General features: G+C 40.9%; 1 protein-coding gene across 8 annotated transcripts in view; it reads right to left on the bottom strand.

Moving 5' to 3' along the window:
- The window catches only part of sulf2b (sulfatase 2b), a 72,373-nt gene that overhangs the window by 33,230 nt on the left and 17,627 nt on the right, over positions 1–21,516 (bottom strand). For 5 of the 8 annotated variants that reach the window (XM_074644834.1, XM_074644840.1, XM_074644839.1 and 2 more), the window contains exon 3: positions 14,055–14,116. The gene's annotated coding sequence lies outside the window, so the exon portion shown is untranslated. Of the gene's footprint in view, positions 1–2,025; positions 2,186–2,270; positions 2,460–13,566; positions 13,692–14,054; positions 14,117–21,516 lie in introns of those variants that run through there. The other 3 variants (XM_074644838.1, XM_074644837.1, XM_074644836.1) reach the window with 3 other exon arrangements.

Genomic DNA, 21,516 nt, shown 5'->3' with positions numbered 1-21,516 from the left:
AGCATTCACCGTGATATCAAATCACAGAAGGATGAATTAGAGAAGTAGAAATAGGAAACTGTATTTCTCTGTTCTCTTGATGCAGCACTGAAACAAAGTGCTGATTCAGGACATACAAGATGTTCAGAACTCAGTAGTTTTAGAACATAACTCGGGTGTTTTTCTATATTTTTGTCAACAAATCCCATAAAAAGACCAAAACTAACAAAGTGTTAAAACAAAAATATATAATTTCATCAGTAATTCTCTAAAACAGCTGCTCACTGTAGTTTTTATTAAACAAACAGGAGGAAAAAGTGACTTTGTTGGGACTATTTCCAGCGGCTGATTAATCTACACGTGTTGCTCTAGTGAGTATTAGTGTCAGCAGGACGGTGTTTGTGGGATTGAGTCAGAATAAACTACAGTGTGTGTTCATGGTGATGAAGGAACATGTCACCCTGTGACACAGTGACGCTCACTGATGTTTTATATATTTTAATAAAAAATGTCAGACATTCTTTAGATGTTTTTTGCATAATTTTTGGATATTTTTCACATATTTTTCGGATATTTTGGGACATTTTTCACCAATATTTTCCAAACATTTTTCATCAATATTTTCAGACATCTTTCACTAATATTTTTCAAATATTTTTTTCACATATTTTTTTGACATTTTCCAATAATATTTGCAGACATTTTTCACTACTATGTTTCACATCTTTTTCAGATATTTTTCACTAATATTTTTCATTAATATTTTTGAGACATTTTTCACAAATATCTTTTGGACATTCTTCACGAATATTTGTAACATATTTCCCCGATATTTTTCCACATATTTTACTTGTGAAAAATATAATTAATAGTAAAATATGTGAAAAAATGTGAAAAATGTCCAAACAAATATTTGAAAATATTATTGAAAAATGTCCGAAACGTCAATAATGGAGCTCTATGGCACAGAGGAAGAAGAGATATCTGGCTGTGATACACACACACTACTTGTTAGTAGATACATTCCCTGTTGGTTTGAGTCTGAATATGAAGAGAATATCTTCAGATTTAACCTTCAACTCGACTACAGGTCAAATAGGATCAGAACATTACGACATTAAATGTAATGTACTTCAAGGAGAGGAAAACATGCACATGATGCTGGGAGTAGATCCCCTCCAATATGTACTTTTTCAAAAAATGACTTGCTCCCTCACACACATTTCTCTGCTTTATTAGTCAACCATTCGGTAAACAAGGACCTTCATCAGGACATCAAGAATTCTTAACATTCTTAACGTCCTGATGAAGGTCCCTGTTGACTGAAACGTTGGCTAATAAAGTAGAGAAAAGTGTGTGAGGGAGCAAGTCATTCTTTTGAAAAATGAAATGTTATGTAGCCTTAAACAAAAATAAATTGTTGTTGCACAGATATACTGCTCTGTTAGATGGACATGTGTTATCATTTTTAGTATTTTTGTTGCATCTGTGTGCATTTCATTTACTAGTTATGATATTTATCTAAGTTATATTTTGGGTATTAAACCGGTTTCTGCTAGTGGAAAAAAAAGCTCTCAGCAACATGGTTGAAAAAATATCACATGAAAATTTTTTCCATTATCAGTTATAGCTGACCATTGTGATAATTCTTTTGATAAAACTACAAACTCGCTGGTTCCAGCCTCTCAAATGTTGAGTGTGTTCTTCTTCTCCATGTCTTATATGATAGTAAACTAGATGTATTTAGCAATACTTAATAAATAAAATCATACTGTATTTAAAAATGAAACTAAATATTTGTGAGGTGTTTATAAAGTCTTCAGTAGGAAGCAGCGGGCTTGGAGGTGAGAGCCACACACAGGAAGCCAGAAAGTGTTGAGAGACGGATGAACGTGGTGGTTTGGATCTATATAAGACCAATCTAAAATAACACCAGACTATTTGTGTCACTTGATAAATCAAAACCAAACAACTCCAAAGTGAAATCTCAACAACCTGAGCGGACCAGAACAAACCTGAGATCAGTTAGAAGACAGAGACACTTACTGTAACTGAGCGTTTACTCTTCTCAGCGTGAAGATCAGACAACGAGGAGCAAAGACGACAGAAATATCCTGAAACTCAGCAGAATAACACTATCACTTCTCTCTTTCTGTTACTCTGCAGCTCCTCTTCCCTCTTTCGCTTCCTCTCTCTCTCTCTGATTCATTTTATCCACGTTTCTCTTTGTCTTTTCCTTCAGTGAGCCTGTCATCGCTTCTCTCTTCAGTTCTCTTTTCTCTCTGTCCTACCTGGTTTTCATGACTCCCGCTGCCTTGCTCGTAGGCTCTGAACGAAACCGACAACCTCCCCTCAGTTCAGGTCCTGTTGGCCGATGCCGACATGGTAATAATCCCCGTGGCAACAGCTCTCTCCCTGTGATGACCGCCGCTCTCTCTCTGTTGTAACAACAGCTGGGCTCCTCCTCCTCCTCCTCCTTTCTCTCTACGTCTCTTTATCTCTTTCTGTAAATCTCTCCTATTCTGTTCCTCCCTCTGCTTCTCTCTCTCTCTCTTTCTCCTTTTCCCCATCACTCCCTCCCTCCTCTCTCTCTATTGTCTCTCTCTCTTCACTCTCATCTCTTTCTGCCTTAATCCTTTGCGTTGTTTATTTTCAGACACAAAAAAAAGTGCAAGGAAAATAAGAATGTGTTGAATAACTTTCTGTCGATATGAAAGACAAGAAAACAGGAAGGAGGAACCACATCAAGAGTCAGCACGTATGACTCTGACGGCGCATGAATGACACAATAATGCACAAGGCAAAAGCGTGCAATGAGAACGCCACTCTTGCTTTTAGCGTGTCCGATATGTTCTGATTCCAGCGTGATAAAAAGTATATATAGTTAATATTATTATTATTAGGGGTGGGGGAAAAAAATCCTTCAAAAAACACCTTATTTTGAAAACCGGACGTAGTCACACGTGTTTACTTCCTCTCACTTCTCCAAGTCCGTCTCTAGCTCTCCCGTCAGCTCCGTTCTCTTTATACATCCATGGTCAGCTCCATCGTGGCCGTTTGAATGCATTTAACATAAATGTCAGTATATGGGTGCTCTACAGTTGTAGCGTCGGACGATTTGAGAGTGACGGCCGGCTTGACCGCACGTTACCGCAATACAATAACGTTTCCGGTCCATGACAGAGTTAGCATGCAGCTTTAGCCGGGATGTCTAGCTCTGCTTTTCCTGCTATGTGTGAAACCTAAAGTGTTTCCTTACTTTGTGTAGTGTTAAACACTTTGGATTTAAAATGTGAGGGTGCAGGTCGTATCCACGCAGACCCTCCGCCATTTTCTGCTTTTTCATTTCGCCTCGCTGCTAACCGGCTGGTTTGTTTTGGTTTTTGAAACGGATATGTATATACATACGTATATATACATATTTCAAACCGCTAGCTGTACATTATCCCGCTTATTACACGGTTACTTACTTAAGAAATCACTAATTTGACACAAAAAAATGCTCCTCCAGAGTCCGACATCAGAACTGCGTCCATAGCAACGGTCTGTTATTATAACACGCAAAAACGCTGTGGTTGACCAAAATCAGAATTGAGTATTCAACAAAGCTGTATAGTAATATTGAAATAATGAAAGATCCTCTTGATGTGAAAATGATAAATAACAGAGACTAATAACTCTGACACTGACTGATGAGTTTGGCTTTTCTTTCCATTTGGAATCAATGAATTGATTTGGACTCCATTAACCAGCAGAAGTGACTCGGTTATAATGTGGAGCAGTTGACCCGGACAGTGAAGGTTTAATCTGTGTTTTCTTTAAACAGTCACACAGTGTCCAGGTCTGAATCTTTCATCAGCAGCAGCATCAGCAGCGGAGCGATGGCTCTCATCACGTTGACGCTCTGCGGCCGGCTGCTTTATTGATGAGCTAGATGTCAGCGGCTCCACGGGAGCATCAAATGTAAATGCACATCTCCTCGCCACTTTCAGCCTGCTGATGTTTCCTATCCCAGAAGTCTCAGGAGAATCTGATGGTTCCACCACCATCAGTCTTCATGAAGCAGCTTCATCACGCCTCAAATAAACTCTGACTGTTCAGCGGTCACGAAGAAAACATCCTGACAGAAAACTTTTGGAAGTAGATATGAAACAATTACATGACAGACTCTAACACAGAGACGGCTGTTTGTTTCCTGTTTCAAACTGACAGTCAACGTTCGTCTCTCTAAAGGTCCTCACACACCAAGTCGACGGTCAGTTTGGGGCCGTCGGTGAGCGTCTGTTGGCTCTAGTCTGCCCGTCTCAGAGGTTTTTCAGCTGATTCAGCGCGTTGAATCGGCAGCGGAGCTCGTCGGTGAGAGAAATCACTCTGATTGTCTGTTCAGCTTAAACCAATCAGTGCACGAGAAGAGAAACGGAAGTGAAGAAAGCAGGCAAACAAGTAAAGTCAAGAGGACGCACACAGAGGAGGCTCTTCTCATTTTTCATCTTCATCTCATCTGATCATTCCGATCATGGATATTTTCACAGCGACATGAACATCTGGAATGAAGCTAAGTGGTGAGTGAGAGTGGTGTGAAAATGGTCGGGAAACGCCGCTTTGTTTCATGTACGTATCATGACAACGGCTTGTATATCCGCCGTCCTCGGTGTTCCTGTTTCCCTTTCTGAATGATGAATACAGACTACCGCCACCTGCTGGTGTGGAGAGTTATTTCCTCTCACGCAGGCGCAGAACGTCGGGCTGACTGGCCGTCGGCTGTCGTCTTTAAGGTGTGTTCGAGTACAACTTTTTGGCCACGACAAAAGCGACGTGAGGCTGCTCAACAGTCGCCTTTCATCGCCGCTAGTTCTTTGATGTCGGCTTTGTGCGTCTGGGACTTTAAACCACGCAACATATCCTCATACAACGGTCCGTATGATATTTTACAGGTAGTTATTTTTTGTGCGTTCTCCTACAAATGTCCAGCAACACAACCTCTGTGATGCAGAACCTGTCTAGGCAACAAAACTACCTGGTGCGGTTTAGGAAAAGATCGTGGTTTGATAGTTATGTAACAAAAGTAATTTAAAATAAGCCAACGTTGACTCTTAGATTCACACGGGACACGCAGCGGTCTCCTGGGTGTAAGAAAGTTCCAAACTGAACAAGTTATATAACAACTGATCAGTTTCCAAAATGAAATCTATTCCAGGTAAAATCTATTTAGAGATCAAACATTAAATTAATATAGAAGAGAGAAAATAGATCAGAAATGTTTGAACGAATCAAAGACAGAAAATCAAATGTCCGCCAACTTATTAACAACTGAGAAATATCAGGAATAACAGATATCCCTTTAAGAGACACTCTGCCCATCTGCTGTATGTTAACACACACACACACACGCACGCACGCACACACAAACACGCACACACACACACGCACACGCACACACACACACACACACACACACACACACACACATTCACACACGCACTTCAACATGAATAGAACATGAAGACAGAATCATCATCTAAATACTAGACCTCATTTACACATCATGTCCTCTCTCTCTCTCCTCCATATTTATATTTACACCACCACCGCCTCATCTATACCTCCACTCATCTTTTTAATGCTCTCTCCATCTACACGCCTAAGCGTCTATATTATCAGCTCTCCATGCATCACCCTTCATCTCATTTACACACTTCACATCTTCCATCCATCCATCCATCACACAGTAGAATACATCCAACATCCACGATCCATATCATACTTGCTAACCCTCCCTATTTTCCCGGGAGACTCCCGTTTTTCATCGCCCTCTCCCGGTTTCCTCCCGGGTTCACAATTTTCCTGTTTTTCTCCTGATTTATGACAAATTTTCACTTTTCTTTTTTCCTTTTTGTTATCTCAGCTTGTTTCTGGAACTGAACAGCGTGTATAACCCCTACTGTTTCCACCCAGATGACAACAGAGCTACACCAACTGTCGTTTCCCGGCGGAAGAGAGCAGTTTATGCTCACGACACAGCGCAGTTTGAGATCATGTTTAAGTTTTTCATGGTCTGATATTCTAGATATGTGAATGAAAATTGGTTCTATACCCACGAGTCTCCCCTTTACAGACATGCCCACTTTATTATAATCACATGCAGTTTGGGTCAAGTCATAGTCAAGTCAGCCATCAGGGTCTGAGACGACGCTGATGATCGGACTGTTCACCACAACTTCTAGTCAGATGAATATTCATAACGCACCACCATCAGCACCTAGTGCACACATTATCATTACACACGTGTGTGTCGGAGCGTCGAGCACAAACGTTTCCACATTTGACATCATGTTCGGGTTTCATTCAGAGACAGAAGCATTTGCGTTTGGGGTACAAGCAAAATGGCGGAGAGAGAAGAAGAAGTCAAGTGCGATAAAAAGACACGAGGTAGAAAGAAACGACACGAGCGTTTTGTTAAAGAGGAGGAGAGGAGCAGAGGTAAAGGAGGAAGATGAGTTATCTGACTAATGAAGAGCTCTTATCTCGCAGCGCCGCTGAGTGACGAGCAGATGGAGGGAGTGACAGATAGATTGATAGACGGCGTTTTGTCCTCGGGCGAGAAGCTGCAAGCAGGAAGTGACTGATGAAATAAGATGATAATGAAACAACCCTCTCACCAACCTGACGGACTAAACATCACGTTGCTGCTCTGAGACTGATGTTCTAACTCATGAATAACACTGGACTCAAGGGATTAATGGCTCTGAGAGAAAGGAAATCATTTATATGTCGATTTAACCAAATTCATTCTGCTCTTCACTCTGAGCATTCAGACATCCTGACTGTAGTTTTAGAGTCTCCTCCAACCAAAAGTCAAAGTCAAAGTAAAACATGAATTGAAATTCGGACTCGATGATGGTGACAGATAAAGTTTTACTTTTGGTGCAATTTTGTGACTTTATGCTCAGCAGATGTGACACATTAAATCCAAACCATAAAAGTGACATTTTAGTGGTGATATTTAATAGTCGTCTCCTAAAAATAATGTTCTCATAGAATGATAGTGGGTCAAACAAACAGGACTTTCACCAGGAGTCTGCTGTTGGTGTCCCGTGTGAAACCAAAAATCAACGTTCACCTATTTTAATTTATGTCTGCAGCTTAATAATGTAAGAAACATACTTATTTTAAGTCAAACCTAACCAAGACATTTTGTTGCTTTTTTATTTTTTGTTTCAACTTCCCTCGAAACGTAATTGAGAACGGTTGCTCAGTGGTAAATTCACTCAGCTTCTAACTTTGTGATAAACTAAACACTTTGAGGAAATGCAAACCTATAATAGAAGAATGCTTAAAGTGTAAATTAATTCAATTTAAAATACTCTTTACCGTAGATTATTGAATCTGCATCAAAAATAAATGTTTAATGGAGGGCTGTCAATCGATTAAAATATTTAATCACAATTTAAGCACATTATTTATCAGTTCAAAATGTACCTTAAGGGGAGATTTGATAAGTATTTAATACTCATATCAACATGGGAGTGGACAAATATGCTGCTTTATGCAAATGTATGTATATATTTATTATTGGATATCAATCCTTCTTCTTCTTCTTCTTTCCACAAATCCTACTCCACAGTATTTAATTTTAATTTTTTCACATTGTCTATATTTATCTATCTTTCTCTACTGTTTTATATGTTAAACATAGGGCTTTCAATGATTAACAGATTGAATCGTGATTAATCGCATGATTGTCCATAGTTAATCATGAGTAATCGCTAATTAATCACACATTTTTCATCTGTTCAAAATGTACCTTAAAGGGAGATTTGTCAAATATCTAATACTCTTATCAACATGGGAGTGGGCAAATATGCTGCTTTATGCAAATGTATGTATATATTTATTATTAGAAATCAATTAACAACACAAAACAATGACAGATATTGTCCAGAAACCCTCACAGGTACTGCATTTAGCATAAAACAATGCTCAAATCATAACATGGCAAACTGCAGCCCAACAGGCAACAACAGCTGTCATTATCACGTTAACTTTGACAGCCCTAATAAACATACAACATGATCAACATGTTTGATCAGAATCCTTTAAAATTAGGTCATCAAAGCAAAGTGATTACATAGTAAAAAAAAAACTGTCATTGAGACGCTGTTTAAAATGTATATTTGTCATAAATACATGTCTGTTTCTCTGTGCCGACATGTCTCGTTATTTATCTGCTGGCGGCGTACATTGATATTAAAGTATCCTGGAACCTGGAAAGGTTTGTTTCTACAGTTATTTATGGGACTAATAGTAGTACTAATACTATACTAATACTAATAGTAATAATAAACACTGTTTAAATTGACTCTACCAACAAAACAAATAGACGTGAATTGACAGTAAATGCTCGTCTCGATATAAAACAAGTCAAAGTGAAGACGGTCGTTGTTCTGACATTCACTCTAAAGTGACTGTTAATTATATCTGTCCTCATTTTGTTTTGGCAAAATGTGACACTAAAGGAGAAGAGAGAGAGGCTGTGTGTGTGTGTGTGTGTGTGTGTGTGTGTGTGTGTGTGTGTGTGTGTGTGTGTGTGTGTGTGTATGTGTGCGCACACAGGTGAGTTGTGTTGGCAGGGTGCCATGAGGTAATTACTACCTCCATTAGAAAGCTGTGAACAAGTTAAACACTCACCTCTGACACACACACACACACACACACACACACACACACTGAAAGACACAATACTGTGTGTGTGTGTGTGTGTGTGTGTGTGTGTGTGTGTGTGTGTGTGTGTGTGTGTGTGTGTGTATCAGAGCTTTGAGGAACTAAAAGCCATAATTTTCTGTCATTAACTTGAAGAACAGCAGCTCAGAGCTGACCATAGACTGTATAGAAGAAGTGGATGTAGTCATCGTGATGTCACCCAGTGGTTTGTGGTCTACGGTTTTGAAGCCTCGAGTTCTGCATTTTGCCCGTCGCACATCAGAAGTGACACGAGACGGTGGAGCTAAGTACCACCGAACGCTGAATAAGACATTTTTTGGCTACTAAAATGTTCTAGTTAACTCATATCCATTTCAAGAAAAACTAAGCCGAATCGAGAAAGTAGAAAACAGCGTAGGGTCGGCGTGGATATGAACTGCACCCTCACATGTTAAATCCAAAGTGGTAAACACTACACATCCAGTAAAGTATGGAAACACTTTGACAGGAAAAGCAGAGCTAGACATCACGGCTAAAGCTGCATGCTAACTCTGTCACAGACAGGAAACATTATCGTATTGCGGTAACGTGCGGTCAAGCCAGCCGTCACTCTCATCTCCGTGGTCAAATGGGCCGACGCTACAACTGTAGAGCACCCATATACTGACATTTATGTTAAAGGCATTCAAACGGCCCCGATGGAGCTGTGGAGCCATGAAATATACAGCTCCCTTTGTTAACACCTTATTTTGAAAACCAGACGTAGTCACACGTGTTTACTTCCTCTAACTTCTCCAAGGTCGTCGCTATCTCTCCCCTCAGCTCCGTTCTCTTTATACATCCATGGTCTAAAGGAGAGTAAATATTGATCATGTTGCTCTGTTGAATGTTTACATGTTAGCATCGACTACATTATAACATGCTCATCTGTCCTAGTTTTCTGTCTGTCAGTTTGTTTTTCCGCATCTCTTCTCCAACAAACTGCTTTGTGGCTCTTTTTAAACCGACTCAGTCGATTTGGAAATTAATTTGTTGTGCAGTGAACAGCAGAAACAAAAAGATCAGCCTCTCTGTTTTGTATTCTTCACAGTCACTGCTGCACTGATTGGGCTGATTGTGTGTGTGCGTGTGTGTGTGTGTGTGTGTGCGTGTGTGTGTGTGTGTGTGTGTGTGTGTGTGTGTGCGTGTGTGTGTGTGTGAACTCCTTTCAGACGAACAACAAAAGAGCTTTCAGATTCAAATCCAGTCCTACGACACAGATGATGGAGAGAAAAAACACGTCAAAGTGAAAAAAGGGACACAGGAGAGAGAGAGAGAGAGAGAGAGAGAGAGAGAGAGAGAGAGAGAGAGTCCAACCGGCTAAAAGAACGTCTTTCTCTCGACTCTTTTTGATTGCCGTCGTCATGGTAACCATGCATGATGCTGATTATTATGGGCTGCTCTGAGATGTGGACTAATGGAAGCAAAATAGCAGCTACAGACATGAAGACTGTGACTTCTTCATTTCTGCTGGTCTGCGCTGCCTCTCGTCTAAAGAATAAAAGCAACAAATAAAGGCAGCGTTTCAGTTCAGAGGTGTTTCTGTTAATCGGTCTCTGACCCCTTCAGTCCTCCACGAGACCAGGACCAGTTCACTTCACCTGATCCTGCCTGCTTAGAGAACCTGATCCCCACAGGCATGTGAGGAAATAACATTATAAATCCCTGTTGGTGGTTAAACTAAGCAGTCTAAAGATGTCCCCTAAAGGCTGAAATGTTCATTACGTACAATGACTTAAATAATAAGTCTGGAGATATTCTAGATTGTTCTTCACGTTCAGACTCAACATGAAGAAAACCTCAAAGCCGGACATTTCTTCTTCCTCTGCACCATAGAGCTCCATTGTTGTCCTGTTCGGACATTTTTCATAATTTTTCGCATATTTTTTAGACTTTCTTTTTTAAATATTTTTTGAACATTTTTCATCATTTTTTCCCACATATTTTACTACTGATTATGTTTTTCAAAAGTAGAATAAGTGAAAAAGTAGTGAAAAATATCCAGAAAATATGTGAAAAAAATATCCAAAACATATTTGTAAAATATTTGAAAATAATAGTTAAGTATTTGAAAGATATTAGTGAAAAATATAATCATTGAGCCCCACTCTTCCATTTCCATTTTTTACTAATATTTTCACGTATTTCACAAAAAATTTTTGGACTTTTTTCAAAGAATTTTCCTCATATTTGTCAGTCTTTTTAAAAAAAATGTTCCCTTAATTTACGAATATTTTTGGGACATTTTTCAAACAAATGTTCCACATATTTTACTGATGATTATATTTTTCACAAGTAAAATATGTGAGAAACCGGTCTGGGGTTTGAATCTGACCTGAAAAATATGAGAAAAAAATCCCCAAATTATGAATAAAATATTTGAAGAATATTAGTGAAAAATGTCTAAAAAATATTCAAATACATTTTAACAAAAAATGTAAAACATTAAAGTGAAAAATGTCAGAAAAATATGTGAAAAATATCCAAAACCTTTTAGTAAAATGTGTGCAAAAATTTGTGAAAAATGTCCAAAAAATATCCGAAAATGATTAGTAAAATCTGTAAAACTACATCAATGAGCGTCACTGTGTCACGGGGTGACATGTTCCTCCATCCGCATGAACACACACACTGTAGTTTATTCTGACTCAATCCCACATACACCGTCCTGTTGCACTAATACTCACTAGAGCACCACATGTGGATTAATCCGCCACTGAAAATAGTCCCCAACAAAGTCACCATTTCCTCCTGTTTGTTTGATAAAAAGTACAGTGAGCAGCTGTTTTAGGAAACTAATTGTGTTTTTAAAGACTGACCTCTTCAATGGGGTTGAGACGACTGAAATTAATCAGTAAACGTCTGTCGTGGGATATTAACATATCTCACTCTTTGTTGATGAGACTGTGAATCCTGTTTAAGTCACTGGTTGTAAAGAGAACAAAGAGAAGAAGATGTTAATGAGCTCTATGTGACTGTGATGTGATGAATCCTCAGTCAGTCCTACCAGACTTCAGACAGAAAGTTGATGTGATCTGTAGTGATAATGTCTGAGAAAATGAAACCAAACATTTTTCTGATCATCGTTCAGTCAGATGAAGCCAGCTGTCCAAACACGAACTGGGAAGCAATTTACTGTCAGATTCGGACATTTCTGTGTTTCATAACGATGTCAGAAATGAAACCATCAGAAGAGCTTTGTGTTGTTTTTACAGAAACACTGTGAGCCGTCAGATCGTCAGATGGTGAAGCTGTCGGCTCGTCTGCTTTTTAGGGGCAAGAGGAAACTGAACTTGACACAACTAAACAAATAACAGATGGATGAAAGTAAATAATAGTTGTGTTTGTTGCTCTGTCCTCCAACCCGCTGTGAGGAGACATCAACAGCCCCGAGGGTATTTGGTTTTCTCCTCGTTATCACACAGACCGACGGACTGAGTAACAACTGAACTACAAAGAAATGATTTTCTCCAGTAGAAAACTTCCAAAATGTTTAGGCTCATCAGATTAGTTTATTCCTAAAGACACAGAGATTTTGAAGGAACTGATAGGCTGAAACTAAGGGTTTCACCAACTGCCTGACTGGTTGACTACTAAAACCACTAGCAAGCGCTGTGAGCAGTAAATCACTATTAGTATCTAGTATCCATTCCTCTGAGATATAATCACCTGGAGATGTTTGAACAAGACAAAGGCTGTTTTCTAAACCTCATACTATACTAGCAGTACGTACTGATTTGGCCAACATGTAGCATGTAGTATGGAAACAAAAGCAAAATCTATAGTATGACAAAAATACCTGGATGTCGTACTGATTTGGAAAAAATCTCCAGTATAAATCGGACCAGTCTACCTCGCCTACTGTATCCCACAATGCAAAGCGCAGGAACTGTACAATCTAGTGTCACAACAACAGCAGCCAAAAACGGCTTGTTTTCTTACATTTTCTGTGGCTATTTATCCACTAAATTCACTTCTGGAAATTTTTAGATGAGAAATAAACTGTGTAGATTTTGAATATCGGCAGTTTTACAATATTAGATGGCAAATCGAACATCGTTTTCAGAGTTTAAAGCGCCACAAACTGCCTTGACAGTTAACCAGCACCTGCTGGGGGTTGCTACCTTGCTAGAAGGGCAATCACACTATGAGCTGGAACTCTCTCAAGACACCGGTCTGTAGACAAGACGCCAAAAAACCAAGATGGAGACAGACAAAAACCAAGATGGAGATGGCTAAAAACCAAGATGGAGACAGACAAAAACCAAGATGGTGATGACCAAAAACCAAGACGGTGATGACCAAAAACCAAGATGGAGACAGACAAAAACCAAGATGGTGACGACCAAAAACCAAGATGGTGATGACCAAAAACCAAGATGGAGACGGCCAAAAACCAAGATGGCGATGCCCAAAAACCAAGATGGCGACGACCAAAAACCAAGATGGAGACGGCCAAAACGCCGAACTCGAGGCTTCAATACGGCAGTCCACAAACCAATGGGTGACGTCACGGTGACTACATCCACTTCTTACCTACAGTCTATGGGTTGAACAGGAAGTTAAGTTTTCACATAAACATCTTTAAGAAGAGTGAAGGTACTATTATCTGAGTTTAGATAAAACAACAGAAACATGACGACACATGTTCGGTTTCAACTTCTGAAAATGTAAAGAAGAAGAAGAAGAATGGGCGAGTTTCCAACTTGTGCAGAGACTGAGCCACTGAGGCGCCTCAGAAACAAGATCCACTGAGAGAGAGAGTCATGGCACGCTGCAGCCTCCTGGGCCTCTGGCATCATTTAGCAGAGTGTGTGTGTGTGTGTGTGTGTGTGTGTGTGTGTATACCTCCTGCAGTCAGCCTGGTTGCCAGCAGCACGCTGAACTAATCAGTTAGCGGGTTAGCTGCAGCGCTGCTTGACCTTTTGACCTCTGGCTGCTCTAACAGACACATTAAAACTTCCAGAGACTCTCACACACACACACACACACACACACACACACACACACACACACACAAGACACACACAACCCCGATGACAACACAAACTATCAGCTGTGTAAAAGTGTTTTCAAACACCAAATTTGCCCAAATGTAACCATGGTTACAGATGAGAAGCATACACACCTCAGTGATCTATGTGTGTGTGTGTGTGTTTTCATGATGGATGTGGTATTTAACCAGTTGTAGCGGCCCGACTGCAGGAGGCACAAACCAAAGAATTCATCACACACACACACACACACACACACACACACACAAACACACACATGCAGGCTAAATACAAAGTGGTGTTGTATGTGTGTGTGTGTGTGTGTGTGTGTGTGTGTGTTACCTTGTGCAGACGCTCTGGAGTGTACTCGGTGTTTGACACAGTGTATTCAGCTCAGCAGGGACCTGAAACAAACACACAAACACAAACACATTAAGTTAAAGCACGCACACACACATCACAGCCAACATTAGTGAACAACAGTTAACAGTCTGCGGTGTCGTTAGCGCCCCCCTACAGGCAGCAGTGTTACATCACAGCAGCAACATGAACGTGTTGGACAGAACAAACATCTTGATGATTTATCTGTTCTTAAATCATCCGTCTAAAGGCTGGCCCAGAATAGAGCCCGCACATAACCACATGTTCTGTTAAATTGAACAGTTTTGTTCCTGTAGTGTGTGGAGAGCAACGATTTAGCCAAAACAGCCAAAACACCACACACTAACAGATTCATTCATGAACAACAAGAGTCCCCACTAAAAGAAACATAAAACTCCCAATAACCCTGGCGATCAAAGGTTAAACACTGATAGGCTTTCACGACACAACGTCATGCGAATTTCTATTTTTTTTGCGTTGTCATCTGCGTCGCCAGCTGTGAATTTGCATGTATTCACCTCTTTGCATTGACTCTGTATGTTATCATGCTGCGCATAAGTTTGCGTCGCTCTTGGTGTGAACACATCACTACATTATGTGGTTATTTCGGCATCCTTTAGATCCGTTTATTGCAATGGAATCACAGCATAATCTGTTCATTCTGGGTTCATACCGCAGTAGTAAACCAGATTAATTCAGCCGACATGTGACTCCAGCTCGGCTTTCTGAAGTATCTGGGACTTCCACAACAGGCACAAAGCAGTAACAGTGGTTATTTCGGCCATGGTTAAAGGAACGTCGTTAGTATCTACATGGAGGCAAGCTCCTCCGTCTCGTGGTCGAACTCGCGCAAGTAACAGAAGGCAAAAATTTGCTTTGTGTTTGGTGTGAACACAGCATAAGAAAACATCATGTTAATAGTGTTGTCAGAGCAGATCTCACTCTGCAGACGTCGTGTTGTTAGACCCTTTCATGTGGTTTCAGGTCATTTGTCTGCAGGAGTGAAACGTGATTGTTTGATCATGTAACTCCTCAAACATCTGATACAGTACATCTGTGTCGACAGAAAACTTGTCGTGTTCGTGTTTCCTCTTGTTTAAAATCTGTGAACTGTGATCGCTCTGCAGCCCGAGGGCATCTAAATGTTTTCATGTCACATAAACCAAAACAGACTCACATGAAAGGCTCATTAAAGAGCTCAGCTGTGAAGCTAAACTGTCTGTGATCTACAGGACGCTCGGGGGGGCTTTTATGCTCCTGTAAATGGCTTTTATTCCATTGTGAAATAATGGGTTTGGCTTTCTGCAGATCTCTGGTGGATAATGGCCTTAAAGGAAAACAAAACAAAATGTCAAGTTGTAATATTACACGTAATAACTTTACAATTGTTACATTTTCATTATAGCAAACCCATATTTGATTTATTTATGGCCTGATTAAAGTCAAGGGACCCCTTTGAAATTGGCAATGCCAGTTTTTCCTCGCCAAAATGTAGCATAAGTTTGGAGTGTTATTTAACCTCCTTCACGACAAGCTAGTATGACATGATTGGTACCGGTGGATTCATTAGGTTTTCTTCTTTCATTCTTTTCAATCTTCACTCTAGCTTTAAAACTGAGCCCGATACAACCTAAAAATCACAAGCTGCATTAAAGCGTCAAAGAAATTAAAACAACTTCTCGTTAATTCATTATAAATAAGCTGGTCATATAACACACAAACACCCTGATAGTCAGTCATTTGGCACGGTGACAGTGACACCATGGTAACAACTGCTACTGCTCATCCTCCACCTGAGACCCTTTGTGTGTGTGTGTGTGTGTGTGTGTGTGTGTGTGTGTGTGTGTGTGTGTGTGTGTTGTAATTACTCCGGTGAGGCACTCCGACAGTGATGCAGGCCTTTAGGGAAACACACACACACACACACACACACACACACACAAAGCTGAGACGCATGCACATTGAAACAATATCTGACGCACACAGCTGATAAAAAGGAATTGTGCACACACCCACTCACTGCCTTTATAACTCTCTCTCACACACATACTCCACAGGTAGGGTAATGGAACAGTAAATCAACATGGTGACAGGAAGTTGGCGAGGCTGACAGGAAATGGAGAATCTCTGCGGGCGGCTCTTCTTCTCTGCTGCACACTACTGCAGTGTGTGTGTGTGTGTGTGTGTGTGTGTGTGTGCGTGTGTGTACTGCAAAGAACTCTATTTATTTGATAATTTTAGAAGCACAAATGCACTCGTGGTCCGTTAGATCTGAATCTAGAGGCAGAGCAGCTACTGTAAATGTCTTTAAGATTTCTATTTATGTTTGCAAGTTTGGAGCGTTATTTAGCCTCCTTACCGACAAGCTAGTAGGACATTCTCCGTTTTCTAGTTTCATATGATGCCAGTATCGTCACTCTAGCTTTAAAACTGAGCCCACTACAACCTAAAAAAATCACAAGTTGTGTTAAAGCGTTAAAGAAATTAGCAGCGTTAAAATGAATATGCGTTATTATCGCGTTACCTTCGACAGCCCTACTATGAATTAAGTGAAAGTTTATTTGGGAGAACAGCTGATCCTTCAGGATGGACTCGGGACATCTCTACTAATACATAACCTCTCTGTGTATAGATATAAATATAACTCCACCTGTATATGTAATTTATTCTTTATAATATTCTTATACAACCTGTTTTATACAATATTTCATCAGTATGCAGCTTATACTAAACTCCTATTCATCACAATATAACACATGTCTATTATTTGTACCTTAACTGCAATCTGTATATATGTACATGTCTATTTATATACACCACATATATCCTCATTTGTATATATTGTCTTAATGAGCACTTAACTAGTTTGCACTGTGGTTAGATGCAAAACTACATTTCGTGCAATCACAATAAAGTTGAATCTAATCTAATATTTAGCCTCCACCTTTTTATGTGAGTATCTGAATTCTACGTGTGAATTACGTTCTATATAGAGCCTCAAAACTTCCCACGATATAACATAAAGTAGAGTCCATAACATGAACACTACTGTCTAAACACCTGCTTGAATAAATCAGCCGGTTGTTGGGCTGCCGACGGCCGGCTGCCGTTTGAAACACTGACTGTGAGAGTGCAGCTTCAGTGTTTCCCAGGATTCATTTCCTGCTCTTGTGCCGGCGTCTGCTGCAATCTCCCTCTCTGATTTAGAGCTGGTGAAACAGCAGCAGAGGAGAGCCGCAGGGAAGATTTAGTTTGTCCTCCACACAGGAGCGGACATTTGTCTTGCTTATTTATTTATCTTGCTTTCCTTACAAATAGCCGAAGGCTGTAAGAAGCAGCGGTCATCACTCTCTTCCTCCTCCTCCTCACCTCCTCCTCCTCTCAGCCGTCCTCCACCTCCACCTGGCAGCCCGCTGACCTGTCAGCACACTGGAGATCTGTGTGTGTGTGTGTGTGCGTGTGTGTGTGTGTGTGTGTGTGAGGCAGCTGTTTCCCTCCGAGCAGGAAGAGAAGCAGCTGCTGCCTCTCTGTGAATTCACTCTGCTGGTTTTACCGACTGAACGTTCGCTGTGAGCCTGCAGCTCTCAGTCTGACCTCAGGCACATCAGCTCTACTTCAACCTGCTGCCTCCGACACTGGAGGAAGTCCTCTGCAGAGGGACGCGTCAACATCCGAGAAGGGACTGGAGTTCACCGACTGATCTGCAGCCTTTAAAGCTGGGCATACCCTGTACCATTTTAGCCCCTTTCTGTTATATTGTGGGAAGTTTTGAGGCTCTACATAGAATATATTCACACGTAGAATTCAGATACTCAAATAAAAATGTTGGAGGGTAAACAGTGATTTTGGACACGGCCCACGTTCAACATCTTAATTACGTGTGTTAGCATGCTAACATTTGTTGATTTGCATCCCGAGTCCATCCTGAGGATCAGCTGTTCTCCCAGTTAAACTTTCACTTAATTCATACTAGGGCTGTCAAAGTTAACACGATAATAACGTGCAAATTAATTTTAACGCCACTAATGTTTAACACATTAATGCAACTTGTGATTTTCAGAAGGAACGCTAAATATACCTACGAAGTTACGTTAAATTTTGGCAAAGAAAAACTGCCACTGCCATTTTCAAAGGGGTCCCTTGACCTCTGACCTCAAGATATGTGAATGAAAATGGGTTCTATGGGTACCCACGAGTCTCCCCTTTACAGACATGCCCACTTATATATATAATCTAAGGAAGCCTTATCAAAAAGAATCATTTATGTCATGGGTTGTATAAAGAAAATTAAAATAGGTTAGCATATACTATGTAGGGATGCACCGAAACCGATACCAGTATCGATACCACTTTACGGCAGCGTGACGTTAACCTATCGTCACCATCTTTCAGATCCTATCGCATGCGCTCACACTCCACCTCCCGACGGTGCGGGCGAGACGGGCCGGTGGAGCGCCCGACCCCGCGGTGCCGGGATCCCACCTTAGCCGGCAATCACTTTCATTGCGCCATGGGGTTTTGCTTGCACTCTCTGACTCGCGCGTGCGTTAGACTCCTTGGTCCGTGTTTCCATACGGGTTGGGTGGGTTGCAGACATCGCCGCAGACCCCGGCGCCTTTTACGTAGGCTGAGACCTGCCCTCGGGGCACGACGCGGCTGGGGCGCACTAAGGACAGTCCGCCCCAGTGACACTTTGTCCACGGACCCGGGATTCACCTTCGCCCCGAGCCTTTCCAAGCCGACCTAGAGCCGGTCGCGGCGCACCGTCTCGTATGCAGGACTCCCCAGCCTGCCGTGTGTCGCTCAAACCCTCCATCTGGCTGCTAACTTGATATCGGAGTACCCAAATGTAAGTACTTGTACTTGTACTCGGTCTGAAAGAAGTGGTATCGCTGCATCCCTGAATATATAATTATTATTATTATAGATCCCCCGGATAGCAGACACAGTGAGTCAGAGGCAGGTGGAGGTGAGATCAGGTCTAACGCTGCAGATAAATATTTCACTGACGTGTTCATGGGAAACTGACATTTAGATTTTCAAGTTCAAACTTGTTCAACATGAATATGTGAAGTAGACATAAAAATAATGCTGTCATGTCGTATGTATTGATATTTCTTCCTAAGTCATTAAAAGTAAGTTTTAAAAATATGTCTTTCCAGATTTTTCTTTCTGCTGTTTGTCGCTTTGTATTTGTTGTTGTTGTTGTTGTTGTTACACTGAGCTTCAGCTGACCTCAGCTCTTCTTCTGTGGTTTCTCCTGCAGCTCTGTGTCTGCTCACACGAGCAGAAAAATGCCACGGGCAAAAAGAAAAAGATACATCACTGATTCACAATCTGCTTCAACACACCTGCTGACGCTCACACTCCTCCTCACCTGTTCTCCCTCTAACTACCACATTTACCCTCCCCCTCCTCCTCCTCCCCCTCCTCCTCCTCCTCCTCCTCTCTTTAGACGCGTGAATCCTGCTTCATTTTCACCCTCTGATACTAAACTTCTCTCCGTACAACAGTTATAGAATCATTGCACTCCTGTAACAGTCAGATTCAAGATAGTGGCGATAGGTTTTAAAAAAGGATCAAAAGTCTTTATTCTACTCATTCTTCTTCCTAGTTAATACCTGGCGCGTACAATACCCACAATGCAACCCGACCACGGAGAGTTCGGTCTGAGATGGTTGTGTGTTATGTTAGTAGCAGCTAATGTAGCCTGCAGCAGAGATGAGCAGCGGGCTACAGAGGTCTCACTCCTTTCTGACTCCAGCCCTCCAGATTTCGTTTTACTTTTCAAATCGATGCTGACTCAAGTGACATCACTTGAGAACATATATCAGACTTCACCCAACAGCTCCCTCTGGAGACATTACGGATTTATACTACTTTTAAAAACATGTGCAGTAGGACTCTCCGACACCTGGAAACACCTGATGTGGAAAACTGCTTCAAAGTTAGGAAAAGGTCATGGTGACAGACTTTCTATGGTCAATAATGACTTTATCAATATTTAATGAAGACCGCAATGTCTCTCAGAAAATAGTAACAAATTCCCACCAGAATTTCCCAAAGTGACGTCTTCAAATATCTTGTTTTGTCCGACCAACTGTTTAAAACCCCCAAAATATCTCATTTACTATCATGTGTCACAAAAAAAAGTGTCACATTTAAGAAGCTGGAACCAGCAAATGTCTGGCTTTTTTTGCTTGAAAAAAATGACAAAAATATGTGGTGTCTATGTGTACATATATCCCAGGATCATTTACTATGTATCATATCAAAATCAACTATGTATTCTGCAACCTCTCATGCAGTATTTTGATTGGTTGGTTTGTGGATCGCAGCAGAGGTCACATTGTGAGAATTTGGTCCTAAAGTTCAGACTCACTTCTTCTTCTGACGACTTTTTCTCTGGGACATCCTGGAAACATACAACTCTTCTTGTGTAATCTCTCCTCTCCTCTCCTCTTCATCCCTCTTCTCTCCTCACTTCACTCCCTCCCTCCATCCACAGCCTCTTTACTCCTTCCATTACAGTATTACTCTCTCTCTCTCTCTCCCTCCCAGTGAAGTCAGCTCCAATTAATTTATTACGAGCTGTAAACAAAGCAGATTCAACACAAAGAGCTTCACCGAGCGACACAGGTCGATCAAAACAACAGAGGACAAAAATACATCACATTCTCTCCTCCTCCTCCCTTTTCATCCTCCTCTCCATCCCTCTGGGCGGTTCATCCATCCTGCCCACTCAGAGACAGAAATAGACTTATGGAGAGCAGGAGAGCTCTGCTGGGAGATGACCACTGGACACATACTGTACATATACAGCGCTGTTTGCTCCTATAGACACACACACACTCTGCGTATGTAGACATGATTCACAGCTGACAGCAAGTCTGACTGACTCCTTTAATATTTATATGCTGCTGTTTATTAAGTACATGGAGCCTCTCACCTTGATGAAGGAGGATTTATTGCACGGCGGTTGTTATAGACTGCATTAGTTATAGCCAGGTGTTCCTAATCAACTCAAGTGTGTAACCTGATCTCGTGGGAAGGCGTATAAATAGAACGCCAATCTACGTGTCATCTACTATGAAACAGTTGTGGTTATGTTTAGGCAACAAAACTATTCATTTATGTTTAAGATCATGGTTGGGCTTAAAATCTGTCCATAAAATTAGTAAAATCTGTACGTTAACAACGTAACATAACGGAAAACACGTAACAAAGTCACTAACGTAACTTCAAAATAATGCAACAACACTTTGGACAACGTATCCTCAAACAGTTGGTATGATATCTTACGTAACAGCCCAGTCACACAGCAGTTCGTTAAATAGTCATGAAATTAAATCTATTTGATTCGTGTACATAGACACAAATTTCCCTTTTTTTTCCGTGACGCTCAGCACGACTTTCAACAACG

Source organism: Sebastes fasciatus, chromosome 8 (assembly GCF_043250625.1).
Source record: "Sebastes fasciatus isolate fSebFas1 chromosome 8, fSebFas1.pri, whole genome shotgun sequence".
Classification (NCBI taxonomy): domain Eukaryota; kingdom Metazoa; phylum Chordata; class Actinopteri; order Perciformes; family Sebastidae; genus Sebastes; species Sebastes fasciatus.
Note: the sequence above shows the minus strand (reverse complement) of the source record. Positions and strands in the feature narration are given on the sequence as shown.